A 10,065-nucleotide genomic window follows, 5' to 3' on the forward strand; every position below is an offset into this window, starting at 1 on the left:
GCCATGAATACTGAAAGACCACACATCAACTCCCCCCTTCATGAAAAAGAAAAAGAAACAAAAGTCACAGACCCCAAAGTGCCCGCTCCTTCCCTACAGAAAAAAACGGCGACAATAGCAACAAATCTCGACCCCTCTCCTGCAGAAAAAATACAGTAAGAATAATAACCCATGACCCTCCTCACTCACAGAAACAAAACAGCGACAGCACAATTGCAGAGAAAAATACAACAGTGATTCCCGGTGTGTCTTGACAGAGCACTGCAATGACATTTTCCCTGTCAAGTAATGCCACACCTCCTCCTTTAATCCCTCCCACTCTGTCGTATCTAAAACAACAGAACCCCAGAATATTTAGCTGCCAGTCCTGTTCCTCCTGCAACCAAGTCTCATTAATGGCTACAAAATCATAATTCTAGGTGATGTTCCATGCCTTGAGCTCAGCTGCCTTTCCTACGATGATACTTGCATTGTAATATGGGCAGCTCAGGACACTAGTCACACCATGCTCAGTCTTTTGATTCCTGACTTTGTCTGAGGTCTTACTGACATCTGTCTCCTCAATCCCTCCACTAGCTCTTCTGGCACTCTCATTCTCATCCCTTTGCAACTGTACCTTAAACTCCACTGTGCAATACTAGTAAACCTTCCTTCTAGGATATTAGTCCACTCTGGGTTGGCTGCAAACTATCTCTTCTGTAGACTTGATTTATCCTTGAAATCATTCCAATGAATATTATCAGCATTTTAGCTAATTTGCAAAAACTACCAGCCATGGGTACCACTAAACCAATTTTTGCTCACCTAATTTGGTTCTCAGTTCTAAGACTTGAAGTTCATACTGAATAAATGCAATCTCATACCTGGAGCCATTTATCAGTTCACGCCACATACAATCTTACATATTTCAAATCTGAACAGATGAGAAAATGGAATACACACAGGAGTGAGCTATATAATCACCTGAGTTTGCTCTACCTTTCAAAAAGATCACATCTCATTTCAACTTGATCTCAGATCTATTTCCTTTCCAATTCTCTTTAACCCCACGCTCTGATGAAAGATTTATCTCACTCTTGAATAGATTTAATGACCCAACCTTTCACAGCTCTCTGCGTAAAAATAAAGCCTGACATCACAAAACAATATTGACTTTGCTTTTGAGTTAAAAAATGCACGCGGACTACGATGTTAACTGTCCTGTGCTATCACCAGTGGGATCATCAGTTGATCTGCCACCTGTCTTCAGGAGTTTCGGCCCGCTTATGATCAAGACTCCCTCAAGGTGGTGGGCCAGCAGTGCTAAAGTACCACCTCCTACTGGTGAGCTTAAAAACTTGGCATCTGCCTCTATCAGAGTTGTTGGTCGCTTCCATCCAAAAGATAGTCTGCTCTTCAGGTGTCTATGCAACTACTGAAGGGTTTGCAAGATATGTATACACTGTCTGACTATCTGCCCCTCTGGACATACTTGGTCCACACCCATGCTGATCCTTTCTCTGCTGCCTCAGCTACAGCCCTGCTGGTTGACTTGATCTCTCTTCTAGTGAAGCCAAGGTCACGCAGCCACTTCTGGAAAGTGAACGCAATAAATCCACGGCAGCCTACTTTGAGTGGATAGCATGAGACCTTCCACCCTCTGTCTCTGCACTCTGATCTTAATTCTGCATATTTGGTTAACTTGCGCTCATGGGCTTCATCGATGTTGTCTTCCCAGGGGACTGTGAGTTCACCAATAACCACTTTTCTACTGGTGTCAGACCATATGATTATATCTGGACGCAATGTGGTGAAAGCTATTTGCTCCGGGAAACTGCCTTTCCCGTCCAGGTTGGCCTTGACACACCAATCATTGGCTGAAGAAAGTATGCTTGATCGTGAGCCTGCGCTGTACATCCTTGACTTGGAGCCTTCTTTCACATATGATATGCGATGTTCTGTGCAGCATGGGGCATGAGATAAGTTGTGCTGCAGTACTCTCTGCTCAACCGCTTCTGTTACAACTTTGAGAACATTGTTATGTCTCCAAGTGTACATGCTGCTGGAAAGATTGGCTCTGCATGCACTCAAAATATGTTGAAGTGTTCCCTTCTCGCCACAAGCAGCACACCTGTCCGTCTTATCTTCATACCAGGTGCTGAGGTTGGCAGGTGTTGGGAGCAGATCGTACGCTGCTCTGCATAGAAAAGAAATGCAGAGCAATTCCATCTGCCACAGAAAATTTCAAGATAGATGTCATTATTCAACACTTTCCCACCAGGTCCAAGCCCCTTGTTTGGCCAGGCCAACTGTTTTAGCTAACCTCTTCTCCGCGTCTACCTCTCGTATTTCTTGTGTTACAAGCTCACGGCACTCCTTACCTGTAGGAGATGACCACCACTTGTGGGTTGTCCATCCAAGTCCCTGGTGGCCTAGCTGGATAGCCCCAACCGTCTCCTTGTGCTTCAGTTTAGACTCTGCCTCATCAACTGCTACATGGGCTGACCACTTCCTGCCTGATCTCACATCCAGCTGGGTGTTCCTGATGACAGGGTTTTTTGAGTCTCGAAGCATCAAGAATGATCTTACCTTGGCTACCTTGACCTCTTCAACAAGGGATTGCACCGGGATGGTAAGCTTTGTCTGGCTGCTGTAAATTGCAACATTGGTGAGGCTGCTTGGTACTCCAAGTCACTTCTTCACATACTTGTTGATCTTCCATTCCATTGCCTCAACATGGGACATTGCCACTTCATAGACAGTTAGTGGCCACGTTATCCATGGCATCAGTCCGTACTGCAAGCACCACAACTTCAACTTGCCAGGCAATCCACACTTGTCAACAGACATCAGACCTCTACTGATCTGTTCTCCTGTCTCTTGAACCCTCTTGGTGTCTCTCAGCTCCTCTGTGTACCATCGCCTGAGGCTCTTAACTGGTTGGTCCTGAATGGATGGAATCTCCTCACCACAAAGGGTGAAATGAAAGTCAACCAGCTTTCCTCTCCTAAGAACAAGGCTCCTTGCCTTCTTGGTCTTGAACTTCATTCTTCCCCAATCCATTAGCTCCTCGAGTCTAGATAGTACATTTTCCACTGCCTCTGTGCTGGGACCCAAAAGGGTGAGATCGTCCATGGACGCTCGTATTGGTGGTAACTCCACTCCGCCATCAAGTGCGACACCCGGTCCCACTAATTCTGCAGCCCTCACAATGACCTCCATGGCTAACACAAAAAGGATGGGTGAAATTGCACATCCCATTGAGATTCCAACATCCAAGCTCTGCCACCTAGTTGTAAACTGCTGAGTGGAAAACCTCATCCAGAAACCGTTGTAGTACTGCATAACAAAGTTCCTCACCTTAGCAGGAATCCATAGGAATTCCATCACACACTCAATCAGGACATGGGGAACAGAACCATACACATTCGCCAGATCAAGCCAAACTACAGCCAGATTTCTTCTCAAACTTTTTGACTCCTGGATGGTATGCCATATCATACTAGAATGTTCAAGGCATCCTGGAAAGCCTGGTATTCCTGCCTTCTGCACAGATGTACTTACTAATCCATTCTCTATCACAAATGAAGATATTCTTTCTGCCAGAATGCCAAACATAATCTTCCCCTCTACATTCAGGAGTGAAATTGGTCGGAACTGATTCAATGTAGAAGAATTCTCTTCCTTCGGGATGTATACTCCTTCAGCCTCACTCCATGACAAAGGAACAACACCTTGTCTCCGCACCAACTTTAACAATCTCCACAAGTATTTTCTCAGCTGTTCACACTTCTTGAACACCTTATACGGCACTCCATTAGGTCCTGGCACTGAGCCTGACCTTGCCTTTCTGATGAACCATTTGACTTCTGCCAGCTTGGGTTCTGACAGATCGAACTTCACTCCTGGCTTGGTAGGCTTCACAAGCCCTGAAATGTCAGGCAAAGGAGCCTCCCGCTGTTCGTTAGAGTAAGTGCTTGCCAGGTGATCCTCAAGTTCTTGTTGAGAGATGTTGAGCTGCCCGCTCTTACTTTGTTCAAACGGTTTCTTTGTGAACTCATGAGGGTTCTCAAAGAACGACTTTCTTGCCTTCTCTCTCTTCCTTCTCTTTTTACGTTGTGACTCTGCACGACGGAGTGATGCTAACTTTATTCGAAAATGCTCTCAGAGATCAGCAAGCCCTGGCTTGTCACCCTCACTTGTTACCTTCCACCTCTGTCTCAACGATCTGAGCTCTCTCCTCAACCTACTAATCTCCTTCTGGCACCTTCTTGGTTGCTGTGTAGGCTTTGCTTTCTTCAACTCAACCAAACGAAACCTGTACTTTCCAACATCGTAAATCATATCACCCATCATTTCCAACTTTCTCTTTGATGTTCCCCTGAGAGTGTTTCCAACATCATACTGATATCCTCATCAAACACACGCCAAGCCTTCTCATCTGCCATTGCTGGCCACTTGACCTTCCTCTTCTTCTCTACCTCCTCACCACCACCATCATGCGAAGGATCTACCTGGGTACTGTGGTCTGAAACCTGACCTGGATTATCTCTCATCTGACCTGGAGTGTGATGACTCTCTCCAGAGCAAATCATTGTGGTTTGTGAATCAGTGGTTGAAAAGACCACATCATCTGTGCTTGGTGAAGTAATCTCATCTTCATCAACTTTGTTTGGTGGACTCGTAAACCCTTAATGCTGGAAAACACTCCAGAAAAAGCTCTCCCACACCAACACACTGGACACTCAGAGCCTCTTATCCTAGCTGTTGGTCGTAGTCGTTCCCTGTAATTAACTGTATCCGTCCGATTGGGTCCTTCGTTCTCCCTCCCTCTCAGAGGATCCTGAGGGTATGGTATCTCCATGTAAACTAGAAGCTTCAAGAGGTGGGTGCTCTTCTGAGCTGGTGCCCAGAATGCCAATCCCAACATCCCCGGTGCAAGTCTTTCCTGGCTGTCCGCTGTCTCTCCACGCTGTCACTGGACTATTCCCAGTTGCCAACCAGACTATTCCTGGTAGTCACTGGTGTCCAGAACAAAAGAGTTACAAAATACACATGGACTAAGATGTTAACTGTCCTGTGCTATCACCAGTGGGATCATCAGTTGATCTGCCACCTGTATTCAGGAGTTTTGGCTTTTTGTTTTGTCTTCCTTTTTGAATGAAGGAGTTATGTTCACAAAAAGGAGCAATGTTCCAATTTAATAGAAACATTCCCAAATCTAGTGGACTTTGGGAAATTAGTACCAATACCATTACATCACTAGCCATACTTTATGACCTTTGGATAAACCCAACAGGACCTTGGAACCTTTTGGCCTGCAGCCACAGCGAGTTATTAAGTAATGACAATTTTGCTGAGTTCCTCCCTTCCTCTCATTTCCAGTTTTCAGCAACTTTGATGAGGCTGCTAATGTTCTTTATAATGAATTAATAATACAAAATAGCTGTTCAATTCACCTGCCACCTCAGGCGCAATTTCCACAGGACCAACATTCAGTTTGTCATTCCTCATTCTTAATTGTCCATGGAAACTGAGGTGCTTAAAATATTTATCTTACAGAAGTCAATAAAGGCCTGGAATTCTCTATCCCATTGGTTATTGCAACTTGATGGAGGTAATTAAAAAAAATATATATATATATATTTGGGAAAGATTGAGGAATTGAGCACTGTGGGGAATTGGTTCAAAAAGAGGAGCTGAAGCCTGTGGCTGATCAGCAAAGATCATATCGAAGGTAGAACATACTTGAGAGACCAGGCAACCTGCTTCTGCTTCTTTATTCATATTTATTATTTCTTTATATATTTCTAGCTTGATTCATACTTTAATTGTCCTTGTTCAGATATTCTTTGCTTTCTTGAAATTTTATCTGCCATCTATCTACGTGAAATTATGTGCCTTTTCTTTAAATTTAATGATTAGTTCAGCACAGAAAGAATGTCAGTCTTTGGAAGTTTTCCTTTGTGTTAGAATACATCTGTCCTATGCAATTCAGAACACCCTTGAGTGTTTGCATCTTTAAATCTAATTGTCATTTCATTTTAGCTGATTTATTTCCATCCTCTTATACTCATAAATAGATACAGCACAGTAATGGGCCTTTTAGGCCACAAGTCCATAATGTCAAGCAGCTAGTTACACTAGTTCTACAGTTTTAATTCTCCCCTTGTTATCAGCAACTCCCCACAGATTCTACCACCCATCTCCATATGAGGGACAATCTATAATAGCCATATTGTTTTAGCCCTCCTAATTTCCCTCTCCTCAAGTACCTAGTCTTTTTCCTTTCTGGTTATAACTGTCATGCACATTCTTCTTCTTAACTAAGCCCTCAATATCTCTTAGACCATAAGATATAGGAGCAGAATTAGGCCATTTGGCCCATCAAGTCTCCTCTGCCATTTCATAATGACAGATCCATTTTTCCTGTCAACCCAATCCCCTGCCTTCTCCCCATATACCTTCATGACCAGACCAGTCAGGAACCTATCCACCTCTGTCTTAAATATATGTAAAGATTTGGCCTCCACAGCTGCCTGTGGCAAAGAATTCCATAGATTCACCACTCTCTGGCTGAAGAAATTCCTCTTCATCTCTATTCTAAAAGGACAACACTCTGTTCTGAGGCTGTGTCCTCTGGTCTTAGACTCTCCCACCAAAGGAAGCACCCTCTCCACATCCACTCTATGAAGGCCTTTCACTATTCAATAGGTTTCAATGAGGTCACCCCTCATTCTTCTGAATTACAGTAAATATAGGCCCAGGGACATAAAATGCTCTTCATACGACAAGTCACTCAATCCTGGGATCATTTTTGTGAACCTCCTTTGAACCCTCTCGAGATTCAGTACATCCTTTCTCAGCTAAGGGGCACAAAACTGCTCACAATCTCACCAGTGTTTATTAAAGTCTCAGCATTACATCCTTGCTTTTATATTCTAGATCTCTTGAAATGAGTGCTAACCGCATTTACCTTCCTCACCACAGAATAAACTTGCAAATTAATTTTTCAGGAATCCTGCACAACACCTCCTAAGTCCCTTTGCACCTCATTTTTTTGTAGTTTCTCTTCGTTTAGAAAATAATCAACCCTTTCATTTCTTCTACCAAAGTGCACGAACATACACTTCCCAACATTGTATTCCATCTGCCACTTCTTTGCCCATTCTCCTAATTTGTCTAAGTCCTTCTGTAGCTTTTCTACTTCCTGCACCTCCACCTATCTTCATATTGTCTGCAGACTTTGCAACAAAGCTATCAATTCCATCATCCAAATCCAAACACAAGATGTCCCAACACAGACCCAGGTGAAAAACCATAAGTCACCGGTAGCCAACCTGAAAATGCTCCCTTTATTCCCACTCTTTGCCTCCTGCCAATCAGCTACTGCTTTATCCATGCTAGAATCTTTCCTGTAATACCATGACCTTGTAGCTTGTTAAGCAGTCTCTTTAGCTAGAGAGTGATGAATCTGTGGAACTCTTTACCATAGGCAGCTGTGGAGGTGAAATCTTTATGTATATTTAAGGCAGTGGTTGATAGATTCTTGACTGATCAAAGCATGAAGGGATATGGTGAAAAGGCAGGAGGTTGGGGCTGGGAGAAAAATTGGATCAACATGATGAAATAGTGGGGCAGACTTAATGGACCAAAGAGCATAATTCTGTTCCTATATCTTATAGGTGGCACTTTGTGAATGACCTTCTGAAAATCTAGGTACACAACATCAACTGATTCTCCTTTGTCTATCCTGCTCACTATTTCTTCAAAGAATTCCAACAGATTTGCAAGGCAAGATTTTTCCTTGTTGACACCAATCTGACTATGGTCTGTTTTATTATGATCCAGCAAGGACCCCCAAAACTCATCCTTAACAATTGACTCCAACATTTGTCCAACCTCTGCATTCAGATTAACGGGCCTATAAATTCCTTTCATCTGCCTCTCTCTCTTTTTGAAGAGTGGAATGATATTTGCAATTTTCCAGTCGTCTGGAGCCATTCCAGAATCTAGTGATTCTTGAAAGATCATTACTAATGCCTCCACAATCTCTTCAGCCACTTACTTCAGAACTGTGGGGCGTAGACCATCTGATGCAGGTGACTTCAAACCTTTCAATTTCCCATGATCCTTCTCCATAGAAATGGAGAAATGGTAACTTCAGATACGTTATGTCCCCGACACCTGGAACTTGCACCTTACTGCAAGTGTCTTTCTCAGTGAAGACTGATGCAAAATATTTATTCAGTTTGTACACTATTTCCTTGTCCCCCATTATTACCCCTCCAGAATCATTTTCCAGTGTTCCAACATCCACTCTTGCCTCTTTTGCACTTCATCCGAAGAAACATTTGGTATCCTCATTTCCATATGGCATAATTTACATATTATTATTTAATTATTTATGGTTTTATATTGCTATATTTATACTCTATTCTTGGTTGGTGCAACTGTAACGAAACCCAATTTCCCTCGGGATCAATAAAGTATGTCTATCTATCTACCTATCTATTATTGGCTAGGTTGCTTTTGTATTTCATCTTTACCTTCTTAAAAAACAACTTTCTGGTGGTTTTTAAAAGCGCCCCAGTCCTCGAACGTCCCAATAATTTTTGCTCTATTATATACCCTCTCTTTGGCATTTATGTTGGCTTTGACTTTCCTTGTTAGCCACAGTTGTGTCAGCTTTCCTTTTGAATTCTTCTTCCTCTGTGGGATGTACATATACCCTGTGCATTCCAAATTGCTTCCAAAATTCCATCTATTGCTACTCTGCTGTCATCTGTGCCAATGTTCTTTTCTAATCAATTCTGGCTAAGTGCTCTCTCATGCCTCTGTAATTTCCTTTACTCTATTGTAATATTGATACATCTGACTTTAGCTTCTCCTCAGATTTCTGGATGAATTGGCTCATATTTTGATCTCTTCTCCCCTAAGGGTTCTTTTACCTTAAGCTCGCTAATCAATTCTGGTTCGTTATACAACACCCAAACCGGCACAGCTGATCTCCTAGTGGGCTCAACCACAAGCTGCTCTAAAAAGCCTTCTCATTCGCATTCTAGAAATTTCCCCTCTTGAATCCAATACCAACCTGATTTTCCCAATCTACCTGCTTATAGAAATCCCCCATGACTATTGTAACATTGCCCTTTTGGCATGCATTTTCGATCTCCCATTGTAATTTGTAGACCACACCATTATTACTGATTTGGGGTCTGTATTGAACTCTCATCAGGATCTTTTTATCATTGCAGTTTCTTAGCGCTACCAACAATAATTCAACACCTTGCGACCCCATGCCACCTCTTTCCAATGAATTACTTTCATTTTTTCCCAGCAGAGCAATACCAACCCCTCTACCTTCTTAGCTGTCCTTTTTTATACGGTGTGTATCTTTGGCCATTAAGCTCCCAACTATAATCTTCTTTCAGCCAGTTTTCAGAGATTCCTGCTACATCATACATGCCAATCTGTTACTGTGCTACTGTTCATCTAGCTTATTCCATATACTGCACGCATTCAAATATAACACCTTCAGTCCTGTATTCGCCCATTTCAATTCTTCCACCTTTTACGTTGCAACTCATCCTGTTGACTGCTAGTAGTCTCAATACACATTGCCTCTGTTTGTAAGCCCCATCTCCCTGCCAAATTACTTTAAACTTGTACCTTCCCCAGAAGACATCCTAATGATCCATAAATCCGATCTCCTGCCCCCTGCACCACTTCCTCACCCACACATTAACCTACCAGATCTTTCTATTCTTACCCTCACTGGCTTGTAGCACAAGCAGCAATCCAGAGATTACTACCCTGGAGGCCCTCTTTCTCAGCTTTCTACCTAGCTCCCTAAAATCTATCTTCATGATATCCTCACCTTTGCTACTTATGTCATTGGTGCCAATATGTACCAAGACTTCTGGCTATTCACCTTTGTCCTTAAGACTGCCATGGACCCGATCTCAGACATCCCTAATCCTGGCACCAGGAGGCAACATACCATCCGGGTGCCTCTATCACGTCCACAGCACCTCATCTCTGTTCTTCTGACTAATGAATCTGCTATCAACTTTGCAGTCTTCT

Source organism: Mobula birostris, chromosome 3 (assembly GCF_030028105.1).
Source record: "Mobula birostris isolate sMobBir1 chromosome 3, sMobBir1.hap1, whole genome shotgun sequence".
Lineage (NCBI taxonomy): Eukaryota > Metazoa > Chordata > Chondrichthyes > Myliobatiformes > Myliobatidae > Mobula > Mobula birostris.